Here is a 17,593-nt window from a genome sequence, read left to right as displayed (position 1 = left end):
GGTTAGGAGGGGAGAGGTGAAAGAAAAGAAAGACAGATGGATGGCGCGTCGGATGTAAAAAGAAACGAAGTGCAGAGCATCAAGGAGGTGCAGAAGGATGGCTAGCTGAGCCAGGAGGGGGCCGGCCGGCCAAAACGTGCTATAGAGGATGAAAAGGAAGAGAAGAACATCAAAGTAGGAGAACAACGATTGATACCACTGGTTTTCATTAAAATGTTGGGAGATAAAAGAAATAAATGAATGAAAAGGATATGTAGGAAAACTGAGGATAAGAAGCCGGTTCGAAGGAGATGAGAAAGATGGAGCTAGAAGCCAAAAAGAAAAGTCCGAGAAGAGAAGGGGGCGATGATGAATGCGTCGGATCAAGAAGAAGGAGCAGAGGCGGATCTAGCTTTTTGCTAAGGGGTGGGTGGGGGAGGGGGCGGGTGAGGTTGACCCAACGACGATGCGGATACTGTGTGGGTCTGGACACATGGTGGCGTTTTTCTATGCACATCATATTTTCACTTACTAGCACAAGTGGGGGGGGGGGGGGGGGGTTAAACCCCCTAACCCCCCCCCCCCCTAGATCCGCCACTGAGGAGCCACTAAAACAGAGCACGGAAGATGAGAAGGTATTTGGCACAGTTCAGAGAAAATACAGGAGGCGTATTAACAGAGGTTTGAAAATTAAATACTTTCACTTGAATTTGAATTCTAACTAATGCCCGATTTTCTTTGTCCTTGTTCGTTCGTGTCCCCTTAGATCAAGATTAATGTAATCTTGATCTTCGGAGTAGTTGCTACAACCGGCCGTGTCAGATACGTTGCCCCGGGGTGCGAGATAGGACTCTTGTAGCGTGCCCCCATTTAAAACAATTATACAATTACAGTTAACATTACATTTAATTAATAGTATGAAACTATTAAAATTACTCTCATGTTACGGGAAAAAATATTGCATATATGAATCAATTGATTTGGTCGATCCAGTTCGATGGCACAAACACGGCACTACTGGACAGAGATCCTAATAATTACAGAGCTTGGTCTTGTTGCTCTGTTCTCCAGCAGTTTAAGGATATGGAATCCCGCGGCACATTACTCACAAGAGTTCTAACAAGCCAAGCTTACTAGAGCCTATAATAAGTAACGTCGTGCATGTACCACCCACCCGATCGATCAAAAACTCATAACTCATAACTGAATTTAAAAAAATGAAAATGAAGAAGAAAAAAAAAAGAAAGTAAAAAGAAAAGAAAAAACACGAAATGGTAACCATCTAAAATTTAGTTGTGATAAATATCTATAAAGATTATCAAGCACCAAAAATAAATAATATCATGTTCAAGAAAAGGATATATACACTTTGTATTCTTCTTTCGTGTCCTCAAATACTCTGCCAGGCCTTGGCACACTGAAGAGCCTTCTCATTTGCTGCCACCAGCTCTTCCAGGCAGCATTGGTCAATTAGGAGTGGACATCTTAATAGGTGTGACATGGATTGCACGGATGTTCCACACTCGCAGTTGGTGTCTGTGTCGTCAGTATATCCCCATTTATTCATGTTGTATTTACATCGCCCCACCCCTGTGCGAAGCCTATTGAGGGACTTCCACGTCTTCCAATCACATCTATGGCCAGGGAGCAGCTGTTCCTTGGTCGGGATTGGTAGCTTTTCATGGTGTGTCCTTGTCTTTTAAGCCTATTTTGTTTGTTTCGCTTGCAAATTAAGTCTTATGATATTTTTGTATTAAAAATGTTAGAATTTGATTTCACTAAAGAACTGCATTTAAAAAAAAAAAAATACGTTTCATGTACACTCACAACGAGATGGAATAAATGAAATATAAAGTAGTGAGCAGAATAAAGTGAAACTGTGGAAAGTGACCGGACGCAGGAGGGGAATTATGTTTGTTTTTCTTTTCCCACGGTGGTAGTGGGAGAGGCGGCGGAGCGACCTCCAAAGTGTCGGGGAGGGGGACCAACAAAAAGTGCACTTTCTGGAGATAAAAAAGGGCACCTTCAAAAGGAAATCTAAAAGCGAGAATATACAATTTTTTTAGACATTGGTATATACCCCTTTATTGTGGTTACATTATCAGGGATGATTTCAATATTTGTTTCTTTTTAAACATCATATAAGATATTGCTTAAGCATCATCCTTTGCAGTTGGGTGTGATGATCTGAAAATTCATTTGCGAGCGAGGGAAAAAAAAGATTTCTGAGGTCGCATTGCGAAAAGTTACATCATTTAAAGAGGAATAACCCATTCCTGATGGGATTAGACCTTTGATAAGTAACATACGGTATCTACATGTATAAATTAAAACGAGCTTTGGGGGGACTTGCTCTTAAGTTTAATGATGAGAGGAAAAGGGGACACTTATCAAAATGGATACTTATTATATAAGAAAAGGAGCACGTGCCAAATTACAATGGCTTATTATCAGAGGTGAACATGGGGCACTTCTAACACCTAAAAAAGGCACTCACTAGGGCCAAAGGCACTTATGGGAAATGGGCATTTGTCGACGGAAAAGAGGCACCCATCAGATTTTGATAGGGGCATTTATAAGAAGTAAAAAGGGGCATTTATGAAAAAGGGATAGGTTCCTTATTAGAATTAAGGAAGAGGGGGCACGTATCATTGCTAAAATGGTAATTATCAGAGATGAAAAGGGGCGCTGACCAGGCATGAAAAGAGGCACTTATGTGAATGAAAGAGGGGCACTAATGGTAAAGGGAAATGTGCACTTGTTGAAAGAAAAGGGGCACCGATCAGATTTTAATAGGGGCATTTATCGGAGGTGAAAGGGGGCTTTTATTAGCCTAGGGGGAAGTGGCTCTTATTAAACAGAAAAAGAAGCACATGTTAAAATAAACGGGGTACTTATCAGAGATGAAAAGGGGGATAATTATGAGAAGGGAAAGGGGCACTTATAAGAAGGAAAAAGAGCATTTGTCAAGAAGGAAAAGGGGGACGTGTCAAAATATAAAGGGCATTTATTAGAGATGAAAAGAGCACTTATCAGGAGAGGAAGGGGCACTTGACAAAATAAAACAAATATCTCTCAGAAATATATAGGGTCATTTACAAAAGATGAAAAGGGGCACTTATGAGAACGAAAAGGACCTATTTTCATAGGTGAAAAGCTGCATTTATAAGAAGGGGAAGGGGCTCTTTTTAAATAAGGGCACCTATTAGAAAGGAAAGGGGGACATGTGGAAATTTAGGTGCGCTTATCCGAGTTAAAAGGGGTAGTTATTAAAAGGGGAAGGGGCACTTTTTACAAAGCAAAAGGGGCACTTGTCAAAGCAAAAGGGGCACCTCTCAGATTTGAATAGGGCAATTATCAGATGTGAAAGTGGCACTTATCAAAAGTGAAAAGCGGCGCTTCTTGTATCTGAAAAGGGGCACTAGAGATTAAAAAGGGCACTTGTGAGAATGGAAATTGGACACTTTAATATTGCAAAGGAAAATGGGAACTTGTCGGAGGAAAAGGGGTATGTGTCAAAATAAAAGGGGCACTTATCAGCGGTGGTAAGGGAAAGGGGCATTTAAAAAAATTAATAGGGGCACTTGTCGAAGTAAAAGGGGCACTTATCCAGTATGTAAAAAGGGGCACCTTTGGGGGGTACCCCCCCCCCCCGGAGCGCCGCCTCTGGGTAGTGGGATGAAATTGTAATTCTAGGGCATCCCCATTTCATTGATGGCTATAACATCGGTACATAACATCTCTCACTCACCCCCTCTATATTTTCAGCAAGTTCCGCACCATAGATTCCGCAACCTCCCTGCCCCTATAATAACCTACGAAAAAAATAGGCCCATACCCAAAGTAGACCCAAAGACGCAAATAATGTGACGACTTAGGGTGACAACTAGGTGCTGAACTCTCAGATCCCTGTCGGACTGCGGACAATTTCATCCTCAAATTTAACAACCTTACAGCTCTCTAGATCTCCAATATATCAGGTTTTACATCTATATCTGGCAGAAGTGAAGTAAGTATTCCAAAAAATCTGTTCACATTTTGTGATTTGATCAGTATTTGTTCGTGATAATGACTCGTTAAACTTATTATACGCTCAGTTCTTTTATTTTACGGGGTCTAGAAGGGGTTCGCCCTAAACTTGCCGGTACTTTTCTTTGAGTGTGCCGCGCCGCTGGCCGCAAATGTGTCGTGTGTGATTTGAGTGACACGTCTGTCAGTGCAGTGTCTGTGAAACTTGCAGAGACTGTGTGGTGCGTGGATGGTGAATATTTGGCTTTCAGAATACACTTTCAACTTTGAAAATTTACCTATAGATCTTTAAGTATTCACCCTGTCATATTCATAGCAAATCATGAAATGGGTAAATTTTTAAAATTAAACTAGGCCCTAAGGCAAATAAACTGGGAATTTAAATGCATTAACAAATCTAGAGTGTAGAATATCTACATTAACTTGCAATTTGTATGGCTATTCTAAAGCTAAAGGATTATCTGCATGTAATTAAATATTAATTAAATCAAGTTACAAATTTGATTTTGTTTTTTGTTTTGTTTCGTTGTTGTAAATCTCATTGTTTTCACAATAACATGTTATGTAGCCCTCCTAATCCTATGGCAATAATAATGCTCATTTTCTTGCAGAACACATTAAGGATTTCAGCAGTAGGGGCACTAGCTGGTCCGAAAATGAGGATCATCCTCATAAACAAAGATCTCCTCATAAACGCAGACAAAATGCGTCCTCATAAATAGGAATCGTCTGCATTTTCGCTGACATTTTTTTTCATTGGTGCTCTGCGGGTTTCGGGTCACCGAACTGCCCGGTGGCGATGCGAAAATGGATTCCTAGTAAGAAAATAACCCTATTTCACCGTCTACTTTTATGGGTTGTCCTACTTCCGGAGGATTTATCGCTCATAATGTGAAAGTCTCTGTACAAAGTCAATGTTAAATACATAAAGAAAATCATAGCGGAATCCCGTTTTTCGCATTGCCAGCTCGCCGATCAAAAATATGAAACGTCTGCGAAAATGTGGATGATCCTTATTTTTGAGGACGCATCGGTCTGCGTTTAGAAGACGATCTTCGTTTATGCAGACGATCCTTATTCTTGGTCCAGTGCCCCCTCTGTTAAGACCTTTGCAAGAATGTATATTTGTCTGGGAATTATGATTGTGAATTAACAAAACAATATCCCAAACAATTTTATTATCCATTAAAAAAAAAGGGATTACGTGAAACAATTTATTATGATAGACTGTGTGAGAAACTGCCTTGAATCCCAATATTTGAAAGTCAACCAAGCTTTACTTCAAGCAATTCCGTGTGAAAACTGCATTGGTCAAACAAGTACCGGTATTTAAAATCCCAGTATCTGTGTAAACTGGATTTTTAAAAAAAAATCAACCATTGGAACTGAAATAATATTCTGAAAAGCACTCCTTTATCCAAGGTACATGTAGTATGACAAATGACAATACTCTCATAAACCTTGGATTTGTTTGAGGTAAACCACTGGAACTGTAATAAAATTTATTGTGTCCAATCATGCATGCAAGCACTGTAAATAAGATTTTGCACTAAAACTCAAAATATCAATCAAGCTCAAACTGATACAGTTTTTTTTAACAGCTCACTCATACATTTCTTAACTTTCTTTTCTTTTGAGGTGTACTTACTGTACAATGTACATACCAGTATACAATACATGTAGTTTCATAAATGAAGCCATGCACACTAGACAAGACACACCCACTCTGCAAACAATTTGAAACAAGATTGACAGAGTGGCAGATTAACATGGTTCTTGATTGTACATTTGTACCCAATGCTTGTAGAATAAAACAATGATTTAAAGACAATGAAACTTTTGAAGAATGTGTTTTGATCTGCATTTGTAATTTTTTTTCATTTGGCATTTCATGATGAAAGAAGGATAGCCTTCTGATAAAGTTGTATCACAAAACTATTAAGTTCTCATGTTCCACATTGAAAAGAAGTTGTCTAACATGTGTTTTATGCATTACAACTTTGAACGAGTGATGTGTTACAGGGCTGAGAATGCAGCCCAATTATATTAAGGGAAGGGCTTAAGAATCTAAGATAATGCATGTTAATAGATAAAGTGTAGTACCAGCTGGGCGGCCTGGGCCCTGTTTCATAAGACTTGCTATCAATAACAAATACTAAATTTCTATGATAAATCTCGCTCTCAGCCAATCATGATTTCAGTAGCTTGTAATTATTATTGTAGCTTGTTATAGTTGATATTTTTCATGGAACAGGGCCATGAACTACATCTAAAGTCTACATGTACAGTAAGAATTCCACATGGAGAGGGTATAATGCATGTAGAGCTGTTGGCCCCATTGCTTGGTGAACATTTATATATTGCCCTGTAAAGGCCTGTATGCATGTTGCCCTACTTAAAGGATGTCTACTGGAGGTCTAGATCTGAAAGCATAGGCACATCTTCATCATCTCGAGATTGCCAAATAGCCCGCTATTTCTGATTTGGGAAATAATCCTGAAGTTACAAATCGCGTCTTCATCAGCTCAAGATTCGACCTCGAAACTTGAAACTCGACCTTGAGAAATTAGCTCGATATGTTGCTCAGCGTTCGCGCATAGTGCGAGTCTTCGGTCTGAGTGCGAGTCTTTGGTCTGGTGAAGCCGCACCGGACAAATAGCTGGATATTTTGCCAAGTACATTGTAGTGGGATATTTTGCAAACTATCCCAAGTTATCTTGGGATGACAATCCCGACAACAGGGAATAATTTTCCTGGTATCGCATCGCAATTTGCTATGCATTTTTGCATGACTGCTATACAAAATATCTTTTGTGTAGCAGTTTTCTTCCATAGAAATGTACAGAATTTCATTTGAAATATTTATCCATCGGCTGAAATTGCTAATCAAAAAATTTGAGGAAAATTATTCCCTGCCGACAAATATCCCGCTTATTGCAACTTCAGGCTGGTGTAGACACAAATTACCTGGATAGTTTGCGATCGGGATAGTTCAAATAGCGGGATATTTGGCAATCTCAAGCTAGTGAAGACGGGCCTCGTGTGAACTTCTTGTCATCCATCAGACTTGACTAAGACCGGTATTAGTTTTCATTTCTTGGGATTAGCTTCTTGTACATGCACCTGTACTGAGCCACAAAGAGACGATCAGAAGAAAAGGTCACCATGTCATTAGACACTCTCTTTCTCATGCAGTGTACTGGTGATGTTACAATGTAGTATGATATAATACATGTATTAAGCATATCTGAGCCCTATTTCATTAGCTATGGCAGCAATTGCTAGTATCCTTTTAATTTTCAGGGAGGGGGTGGGTAAGGGCTGTACAATATGGTCCACTTCATGTTCTTGAAAACATTCTTATATAGAGGATGTACATGTAAGAAAGTACCCCCCCCCCCCTCCCCTCCTATCTTTCATGTTGTTTTTTGCATTGTCATGGCAATTCAGCTCCCCTGACATGTACCTCAGCTTCGATCTAGCATACAAATTCATTGGCTCGATCTTGCCACTTTAGTCCTGACATCTTTCACAAAGACAGGCTCAATCATGAATGGTTGATTACGGGTATACATGTACAGTACATGTATTGAATGAGAATTCTTAAAGGTAAAGACCAGTTTTCGAAACGCCCCAATTTCAAAAAAATGAGATGGAAGCTCTTATTACCAATCATGTGAAAGAATGTTTTGAATATTACATGATGATAAAAATTTTGATGGGAAACCGCCTACTAATTGATATATTTGGTAAATTAGTGTATCTCTTGCCTGTTGAGAGATATGAAATGCACGTGTCGTGCACGTGTGTGTAGTCCCATATACATCTTTCTGTGTACAGTGCTTCTAACTTTATGAAGACTTGGCCAAATTTCTTATCATTTTGATGATTTCAGAACCTTGCAATACATCTATGCTAAATGATCAACCTTTTCTGATTGATTTCACAACGTTTCTTTCACTATGCAATTGCATGACCATAACTGGTCTTAAGCTTTAAACACTGTAGACTGCACCAACACCAGATTACAAATCGGAAAGAGGAATCGGAGTGATTCACCCCCTCCTCACAAGCTTGGTTCTGTCTTATACCTCATTAACAAGAGATGAAAAGAGTACGGGTGAGGGTGATTTAGTGTACATCCCATCCTCACCAGCCCTTCCCTTATTTTAGACCGTGTAAACACTAACCCCCGAGATTAAAAGTATGAAAGGAGTCTTCCCTCCTACTACATGTACTGTACATGTTGCTCTGTAGCTCAGATCCTGTTTTAGACCGCATCAACACCATTGTGAAAGGGGTATACCCTCCTTACTCCAAAGTTAGCACTGTAGCTCAGCTTCTGTTTTAGACTGCATCAGCACCAGTTTACGAGTATGAAAGGGGCTATGTACTGTATGTATAGTGATTCACATCCCCTAGCTCTTGAGTGCTTCTGTCTTGTCTGGCGTATGGAGCTACTAGCTTCCTGCACTAATTTCCACTCTTCTGTCAAGTTTCATTCTGCGCTCTTTGTTATGCCCCAAGTCGCTTCACACATGGCCTTTCACCAAAGACAAGATTATTTTTTCTTCTATACTTGTAGGGATGTCTTTGTCTTGGGTACGTAACTACATGTATGTATATTGTAATAACTCGTACACAAACAAGCTAATTTCAAACTTAATGATTGTTGGACATACATGTAGATGTACATGATTTGATGTCATTTTCGTTTGGTCTGTTTTCTGTGTCTTTCCAGTTTAACTGGGATTTAAACATTGTATTCACATATTTACAAAGGAGAAAAAATAGAGTGACAAAGTTTAAAGTTAACATTAAATAGTGCATTTGTCCTCTTGAAAAGTGTATTCAGTTATTTCAGTAGTTTCATTTTCCCAACAGCCTGCTGGCATTTTGCTGCAAAAAAATGGTAAGAATGAAGAAATGTTATCTGCTCTTTAGAATTTAAACCTGGAGTTTTATATTTGTTTCCTATTATGTGTACATAAAAGTACTCCAAATACATCCGAATGTTGGCAATTGAATTGAAGAGGGATGGTAATATAAGACCAAGAACTACTCCACTCACCCATTCCTCCCTAACCCCACCCCGTCTACTGTCCCCCATTACTAGAATTGGAAATTAGAAATTACCTTTCATGAAAATACATTGTATAAGATCTTTCAAAAAAATGATTACGGTAATATCCTCCTCATTTTTTCCCTTCATTTTACATCTCAACTTCTCCATCTATAGAATGTTTGCCCCAAATTGGAGATTTAGTTTACACTTTTACAGAATAGTGTATCACTTCAATCAAAATATTTATAAAACTATAATTGATCAATTTGTGTTTCTTCTGTCAGAATTGTGTTTCTTCTGTCAGAAAACACATGTCATTATGAAAAGGTATCATGATTTAGTCTTGAAACAAAGCTAGTGGCAGAGATTGTCGAGGTCTTTGTTGACAACAAGTGCAAATTATTTTCTCAGAATAGGACTGTCTTAGGACGTCATGAAACTTCAAGTTCAAATTGAAAGTGACATTTCTTAATGAGACATTTAACAGATTTTGACTAGTTCTTGTTTAGTTCAAGTTATTGTGTTGGAGCACTCTTCTGTTTCTGATGCTTTTCGTTGTGTGCAAAATGTCTCTAGAATTGCAGAGTGTATGTGGATTGATAGAGGTTTCTGGGGTGCGTTAGGGGTGGCATAATTTTTTAAATATCTCTCAAGCAAGCCCCCCCGGCCCCCCCCCCCTTCTAAAAAAAAAGTTATCATATTCTTGGGATGCCTTTTGGTTTTTAGATTTAAACGGGTAAGCACAGAATATTCTTAAGGAGGGGGTGGTGTGAGGGGGGGGGGGAAGGAAGTGGTTGTCACATATTGACATGTACATCTAATGATTGCTAAACAACAGGAGTAACTTATTTTAAAGATTTGTCCTCTTGTTTACAAAAGTATTTAAAGTGAGATAGGATTGTGTACAGTGTATTTTAATGTACATTTAAATAACCCATCGGAATGTAGAAACTTCTTCAGGTCAATGTTTTGCCTAAGAGGGAGATAAGGTGTAAATCCTTAATATATCTACAGTAGTATAAATATAAACAGGAGTGCACAGTAGCTTTTTGTTCAGATTTAGAAGTGCATGTCAAATGTACTTTTGTAATTACGGTTGTCCAACACATGTACTTTTACATTTCCGTATTTGTTTAGTCCTATTGGTCTACATGTACAGTACATGTATGAGGGAGTATAATGATGATAACTTGCAGCTGGATATATGTCAGATACAATACGTTACAAGTTGTAATAGCTTCACTCAATGGGCTATAGGCTGGCAGACTGCTCAGTCGTCCATTGATGTAACCTAGCCTAGATAACTCATCTTCCAAAGTCTGTACACCTAGGTTTCTGAATTCCAGTCAGCCATCATCTCACACAAGAAGTGTTCATACTACCATTACATTGGTGTTTGTAGAAACTTATGAGAGAGAGGGGGGGGGGGGGGGTCCAGAACTGTGTGCATGTGAGGGGGAAAGCACAGTTACAAATAATGTCTAACATTCAACTAGTGACCGTCTGAACGATAGTCGTGTAAGCTGCGCCTACCTTTACTCCGACTGATTCACTCATGGATTTTTCCCAGGAATAACGCGCTAACACGACTAGACGGTAGCGTAAGTTGACCGTGTGAATGGTTTCACCTGGCACTCGGAGTATCTGTGACCTTTCACGGGAGTTGTATGACCTAACATTTAAAACTTAAGGGTCAAACTTTCAAAGTTTACCACATGCAATTTTTTGTGTGCCTGTAGAGTGTTTTTCACAGCGATTTTGATTGAATGAAAACTAGATTTTGCGCATTTAAATAGTGGGGGCGCAGCGGGCATCACCACCAGAAAAAAAATACTTAAACAATTTTGGGGGCTACTTTTCAAGCTTGCTTGCATGAAAATAACACTCTTTAATTAGTTTTGCATTGAACTCTAGATGCAATTTTTAGGGGGCTCTTTTTAGCATTTCGGGGGCTAATTCGCCCCGAGCCCCAGTGTATTTTTTTCACTGATCACCACTTCCGGAAGTTACGTTTGGGAAGACTGCAGGGTCGGTGGAAGGTTGCGTTAACTTAATCTTGGCAAGTTGGTCCGAGTATTAAAGAGCGTATGGACAAGTAATGGTGTTCAGTCAACTATTTATGGATATTTATTGCTGCAGTGAAAAACTTTCGCTGACTATGAAGCCCCGTCTGAACATAGCTTATGTTCTCATTCTGAACTGGGCTCCCTCTCCCCCCTCCAGTTTAGTTTAGTTTAATTTATGTTTGAGAAAGGTATATTAGATTTGAAATGTGAGCTTCTCTACAGACGCTACTGCTTATCTATCCAATTTAATTTCATATGTGAACACTGCTATAGAGCGGCACCTCTCTTGAACCCACTCGCCATCAGCCGATTCTATCAACATTCTTATGGTCGGTTCCAGACCCAAACACAATCTTCCACCCCCCTCTTGGACAACACCACAAACGATCGGCCTTGCTCCCACCTCTATTGGTCAATAAAATCAAATTGATTGTTCTGTTGGGTTTGAGACTTTGAGTTGAGTGTGGTGTGTAGTTTTCCATCTGCCATAGGAAGGTTTTATCCGTCAAACACACTCATCTGGTGTACATGTGCACTAATCTGATAATTTTGTGGATCTTCTATGGTCTTCATGGGTTGATTGGTACGAGAAGATTGATTGGTTGATGTACAGTACATGTAAATGTAAACGTATATGAGTGTAAAAACCTGATTAATGTTCATACACATCAGGGATTAAAATATTTTACAAATTTCAGGTGCTTCTATTCAAGCTTACTTAATTGTATGAAAATAACAATGTTTAATTTGTTTTGCATTGAACTCTGTGCAAATTTTAAGGGGCCCTATTTGGCATTTTGGGGGCAAACTCGCCCGAGCCCGTGTATTTTTTCCTGTTACACATACATGTACAAATGTACATGTACAAATCTTTGATCTAGGCTACACATACATGTACAATGTGTATCTTGGAGTAGTCCCAGACTGCAGCTGTTATAATACAAAGTAGGAATGTCTCTCATGGAGGCCCACTCCTGACAAATCTCATCACAAAGTAGGCCACGGAAGACAATTTTAGCTTTTGCTTGGACCATTACATTTGTAACCTTTTCTGTGAGAGAGTGAAAAATGGTTTAGGCTCGTATGATCAGACCTACAGTATAATATAGTGCTACTGTGCCACAGTTGTTGTATACTCTGGTTACGGTAAAATTAGAATCTAGAACTGTTAAATTGTTTAATATTTTTCGAAAGCAGATCGACAGCAGGGACAAAATTACAGTTCCCTTCAAAGGGGTAGATATAATTTGTAAATTGTTATGATTAATGAAACGGCATGTCATGTAAACTTGGCTGCTGTCATAGCTAGTTGGAAGAGATAGTCATAACATTTTGTCATGGAGCTGTACACCTGTAGTTACCTCCCATGGAGATTGTACTACATGGGAGGCCGCTACTACGTATGCGTATCATGTGCATGTCACAACTGTCTCTCTCAATATACTATGACTGAGCACTGTTGTATAGCGCCCTCACCATATCTGATGTACGTCATGGCATCATACTGTAGTCATTGACATAATGTATTCCATAAAGGAAAATACAGTCTTCTGCTTGACTTGGTTTCATTCATGTGAGTTTCCTGTACCTGGTTTGACATTGCATCCATGTGTAGAAATTTCTTCATGAATTATTATAACATGTACATGTATTTGTAGTCAGTGGAAGGTGAAAAAGGAAAAGGAAGAGAAAGGAAGAGAGGGAGAGAGAGAGAAAGGATGATGGGGGGGGGGGGGGGAGGGGATAATAATAATAATACCGAAAATGGAAATTCTTTTTCCCCAATTGATCGTGAGCCCGGTAGCCACTGAGCAGGGCCAGATCGACGTTGCTCTATCCCTTATTGTTGAACGCCAAACAAGGTAGCAGCAACTCCCATCTTTTAACGTCTCTTGGTATGACGCGGCCGGGGTTTTAAACCCACGACCTCCCGGTTGTGGGGCGGACGCTCTACTGACTGAGCCAACACACCGGTGATCTGAAAGAAGGACAAGGTTTGTTGCTTTTAATAGTCACTTGCCCACGTTACACATTTACAAGTTTAAAGCAAGCAGGCTACTATTGTTAACTAAAAATGCATATTAAAAAAAAGTCTACTTGGTTACTTACAATTTGCAGGAAGATTGAAATCCTGTTAAATGTGCCAAAGTATTACTTTCCTGTATAACGGATTTAAGGATTGAACAATTTGTTTTGTTTTTCTAAACCATATATTTTCAAGAATAATAAGAGGAAGTAGTGGTCAATTGATCATTTATTTTGATTGAAAAATGACAGCTTCCTACCTTTGTATTCAGCTCACAAAACAAACCGCATTTATTTTGTGGCTTTCTGTGTTTTTATTGAGGGTTGCAACATTTACATGTTAAAACTTGAAAGAATTCTATGATAACATGAAATAACACACATCTTGGCAGTGTTTGGAGAGCTCTTCAAGTGCTAAATTGGGGCTGTATTTTACTGTTTGAAAATTGATAATAATTGTTACTTTGAATGTTTCCAAGCTGTAAATTTTGATAATCTTGTTCGATCTAGCCTTCTCTAAGCAATGATTCAAATCAAATCAATATTTAAAAACAATTAATGTTCACTTTAAGGGCCTCTGTCAATAATGCTATGCTTTGAAAAGTTGAAAAGCAACTCAAAACTTTCAGAAGTATGTACAAACCACATGTGCGAAATTCAGTCAAAATTTTCATTGAATGAAAGTTTGAATTGAGTTGCATTGTTTTTGGATTTTAATAATAATAATAATAATAATAGCCTAATGGTCCACTCCAAATTTTATTAAACCGAAACGGAAATTCTTTTTGCCCAATTGATCGTGAGCCCGGCAGCCACTGAGCAGCGCCAGATCGACGTTGCTCTATTCCTTATTGTTGAACGCCAAACAGGTAGCAACAACTCCCATCTTTTAACGTCTTTTGGTATGACGCGGCCGGGGTTCGAACCCACGACCTCCCGGTTGTGTGGCGGACGCTCTACTGACTGAGCCAACACTCCGCATGTATGTGAAAAGTTTTGTGGGTCTCCTGAAACTCTACAGGCTTTTAGTAATGAAAGAGCAAGTTCACCTCATTGTGGGGAGTGGGGGGGGGGGGGGGGGGGGGCTCATTAGATGATTAGATCACTTTTCTCAGTTACTCTCAGGATGAGTGTGCAGAAAAGAAGAAACAATATCTGTCAAGTATTATCCTGTGACTCAGGAAGCGCAATGTCTTCCTGATTTTATAAATGAACTGCATGTAGTACCGTGCCTATGCACTTTCCCTAACGTTATAACGAATGAGTGTTTACATGTAGCTAGCTACTGGGGGAAGATGACATCATGCTATATGAATGACATCATTGTCAATGCTATCTTTCTACCCAACAGCCCCATCTAGACTCCAAGGACAGGCTTTTTGATAGCGCAATATCTTTTTTCAAATGTGAAAGCTGTTTGTTTTGCTGGTTTTATAATGTTCCTCAAGGGGGTCCGCTCGCTATTCATAAGGACCGCTATTCATAAGGACTGCTATTCATATGGTCCGCTATTCATAAGGACCGCTATTCATAATTTGAGAAAAGGGTCATTTTTCATAAAGGTCATGATTCATAAGGACCGCTATTCATAATCGAAGAAAAGGGTCGCTATTCATAATATGAGAATATGACCCCTATCGACCCCTAATTTGGAGGGATGTGGAAAATGAGGTTTTAATTTGCTTTTGTGCAATAATGGCAGGGTAAATACTTTTGATTCCTTTATATTTGTATTCTACATTCATTCAGTTTTCCATTTATATCAAGTTGTATTTTCATCAATAAATACTTTGATTCTTTAAAAAAAAAATGAGATTGTTAGGGGGGGGGGGGTGCGAAAGCAGTGAAAAAAGGGTAAAGTCGTTCTTAACCTTTGTAAAACCCATGTTTACTAGAAGAAGGAGTGCATGGTACAATATGATTTTTGACTGGACCCTAGGCAAAAGATAGCAAGGATTATGTTGTCCCTGGTTAATAGTACTTCAGGTTTTTAACTCTCTTTTAATAGTTTTGCTGTCATGTGGGGGAGAGGGGGGGGGGGGGGGGTCACTTGTTGAACTTGGTTGTCAGAATATGAAATTAGAGTGTAGGAGGGCTCCTATGATCCTCCTTTTCACAACCCTATTTCCCTTCCCCTTTTCTTCTTCTCTTCTTTCCTCCTTATTGAATTCTTTTTTGCCATTCAGTGCCGGGGAAAAAATTAATATTTATTTTTCGGGGGCTACTTTTCAAGCTTGCCTGCATGAAAATAACATTTTAAAATTTGTTTGCATTGAACTCTATGCAAATTTACAGGGCTATTTCACCCCGAGCCCCCGTGTATTTTTTTCACTGTTCAGTGCTCCCTTTGCCTTCCCAGTTATACCTCTGGCTGTTGACAGCCCCTTCACATACATGTAGAAAATGAACATCAAGTCAAATGTTTTTTGTTCTATATAGGGACTTTGTAGTTTAATACAGAAAAAGAAAAAGAAAGCAGCTTCTTCTGTCATAGTGCTTTGTAAAGAATAATCCATTCCACAAGCATGAAACTTTTTTTTGCTTCTTGGATATTGTACAACTTACCCATTTCATTACTCTAAGTTTGACTTCTAGTATACTTACAGTTCCCTTTAAAAAACTAAAGCAACAACTTCTCATTCCGTTCACGAAGCTAGTCTCCAGAACTGCTCCGATTGACTGGGCCAGGAGTCTATCCCCCCAAGTGCTAACTGACAGCTGCAATAGACGGGTCATATAATATTCAGTCCTAATCTGCCATAACATCTCCATGTATAAGCGGGCAGTATACTCTGCGAACAGTGAACAGTTACAGAGAGGGAGAGGAACGACAGTGGACCTGCTGCCTGGTCTGTTCTTCATATAAACCGGGAGTCAGGGAATACGTATTGTGGAGAGGGATTTTGTGAGATTGACGAAGACAGCAACTTGGATGTACGTTGTAGATGCCTGGCCTGGCAGTGTTTGTAATCAGTTGGATCACTTGGATTGTATTCAGTCATTGTAGTTTACAAGGTAGGGCTTCTTTCTCATATCTTGTAAGGAGCAGTTCTGAGAAGAGTGTTAATTGTTTGGTGATGCAGGATTTCATTCAGAAAAAAGTTTTAAACTTTTAAATATTTCTTTTGGTAAGTTTAATATTTCTGTAAAGTGCTTAGATGTATTAGGTGCTAATAAACAAATCAGAGGATCATTATATTATCGTCGCTGTTTTCATGAAGTGACGGTAGTGAAAAAAAATTGCATTCACTTTGCGTTACGATTATTCTCACTACCGTCACTTCGTGAAAACAAGGACGTTATTGTATACTTTCAAGGTCAAGTTCAAGTTCAATTTATTGATTATATTATCATGAAAATGTAGTAACTTCTGACTTACAAACTTCTTTCCAGTATTATTTGTTCTGAAGAGAAGATAATAAAACATACCAGTAAATAATATTAATAATAATAATACACAATATTTATTAGGCACTTAATATGGGTGTCTCTAAGTGCCCCATAGTCTGACTAAAAAATTATTTACCAAAACTTATAATAAACACACAACTTATACATCTGTTCTTTATTCAATAAATCATGCATATACATGTAGTATATAATAATAAAAATAAGAGTGAGATCAAACATACATAAGGTCAAATATAGTAAAGACCAAGATGGTCTTGTTTGGACAGTCCCCCTTTTCTCTTTCATGACTGGTTTGTGAAAGGGAAAAAACAAAGACAAATAAGGAAATATAATGTAATAGGGGAGGAGAATTCATCTTCCTGCACTGAAATGGTCAACAATTGAAACTGAAGGTATATTATGTTTCTTTGGAAAGTTTGATCTTTCTTTCTCTCTCTCTCTATCTCTCTTTCTTTCTCTCTCTCTCTCTCTCTCTTTCTCTCTCTCTCTCTCTCTTTCTCTCTCTCTCTCTCTCTCTCTCGCCCTCCCTCTCTTTATCCCCTCCCTCCCTCTCTTTACCCCCTCCCTCCCTCTACCCCCTCCCTCTACCCCTCCCCCTCTCTCTGTCTTTGTCTAGGCCTTTCTCATTTTGTCTTATTTTCTATTTTTCTCTTTCGGATTCTATCCATTTATCATTCTCTGTAACTTGTTAATTTGTTTCATTATGTACACTGGTGGTGTGTGTGTTTGTGTGTGTCTACATGTACATGTACTGTAAGCACTCAAAACTGAACTACAAGTTATTTTGTATCAACAATTTGTGACCATGATGATTTGCATTTTTATGATACAAACAAAGTAGCATTTTTGAAATGTTATCAAAGGTGATGTTTGTTTAGCCCTGTCACGCTTTTAACATCTTGTATGAATTCGAGATAGATCGTGGGTGGAGAGGCTAGATGTGCAAGGCCTATTTTCCTAGCATTTTAATTGTTGATACGCTTCCTGGTGCATTGTTCAGGATTTAAAGGGCTGTATT

General features: G+C 38.9%; 1 protein-coding gene across 2 annotated transcripts in view; it reads left to right on the top strand.

Moving 5' to 3' along the window:
• The first annotated feature begins 3,833 nt into the window (after positions 1-3,833).
• LOC754150 overlaps positions 3,834-17,593 on the top strand; it is a 42,683-nt gene continuing 28,923 nt past the window's right edge. The window contains exon 1 of one of the 2 annotated variants that reach the window (XM_001184597.4): positions 3,834-3,988. The gene's annotated coding sequence lies outside the window, so the exon portion shown is untranslated. Of the gene's footprint in view, positions 3,989-15,817; positions 16,180-17,593 lie in introns of those variants that run through there. The other variant, XM_030982686.1, reaches the window with a different exon arrangement.

This window comes from Strongylocentrotus purpuratus, unplaced genomic scaffold, assembly GCF_000002235.5.
Source record: "Strongylocentrotus purpuratus isolate Spur 01 unplaced genomic scaffold, Spur_5.0 spur5_scaffold_13, whole genome shotgun sequence".
NCBI lineage: Eukaryota > Metazoa > Echinodermata > Echinoidea > Camarodonta > Strongylocentrotidae > Strongylocentrotus > Strongylocentrotus purpuratus.
The sequence above is the reverse complement of the archived record's forward strand: the minus strand, read 5'-3'. Positions and strand labels throughout refer to the sequence as shown.